General features: G+C 35.0%; 1 protein-coding gene across 1 annotated transcript in view; it reads right to left on the reverse strand.

Annotated features, from left to right (window-relative positions):
• Positions 1-899, reverse strand: part of CEP126 (centrosomal protein 126) — a gene marked incomplete at both ends in the record, with an annotated part of 39,504 nt that overhangs the window by 30,553 nt on the left and 8,052 nt on the right.

The following is an 899-nucleotide window of genomic DNA, read 5'->3' on the forward strand; positions in this document are numbered from 1 at the left end:
CAAACTTAAACTAGCTCAAGTGAAATATACCCAGTAATTTTATTGGCACAGTGCCTATGTAGGCAAGTCATATTTAAATACAGTAAGACTGTAAAAATAATACTCTTCAAGTTAAACGTCTAAAGCTTGCCATGCAAGGAGCACTACAACTGGGAACTTCCCATTTTTAAAGCTCTCTGTGTGTTAGAAATGTAATTTGACAGGTCACTAGCATACTAGGTAGGGTCCCACTCCTAGCCAGCATTAGTGGAAAGAAAGGTAGTAATGTTCAGCCATATGTTCTTTGTTTCTCTCATCACAATAAGATACTTTCCCACAACTTCAATCACTTGTAGTTACTTCATAGATCTTCTTGCTTAACGGAGCAAAGCTGCTACTTAACAGAGCTATTCCTTCACTCAAGCTATTTAAATTATTCTTCCCTCTGCTTTGCAGGGAAAAAGTTCAAACCGAAATATTCAGCATGACCCTCCCTAGTACCCCTGCAAAGTGCTGACTAACCACCTGTGAAAACAAACAGAAAAATAATTTGAAATAGGTACTTTTTATTTTAGAAAGTCTAAAGACTGTAATTGCACAATAGTAAAAAGTAGGAAGACTGCCAAGTAATTCCCAAGTACACATTTTTACAGGAATATCAACTTTACTCCACTTGGAAGCCAAAGTGTAGCAGACATATATAAGGAACTTTCACTATTTAAAAAATTCATATATGCATCGTTGTCAAAAGATACTGAAACTAATGACTGAGATTTTCCAATTTCATAGACAAATTATTACATTTCATTAATAGAAACTGAAGACAAAATAGAAACTATTTTTTTAAAGCAGAAATGCCCTGCAAACAGATTCCATGCTATTGAAACCTTCAGTCATAAAGACCATGCACTTGCATTCCT

The sequence above is a fragment of the Antrostomus carolinensis genome, unplaced genomic scaffold (assembly GCF_000700745.2).
Source record: "Antrostomus carolinensis isolate BGI_N321 unplaced genomic scaffold, ASM70074v2 scaffold19601, whole genome shotgun sequence".
Taxonomy (NCBI): domain Eukaryota; kingdom Metazoa; phylum Chordata; class Aves; order Caprimulgiformes; family Caprimulgidae; genus Antrostomus; species Antrostomus carolinensis.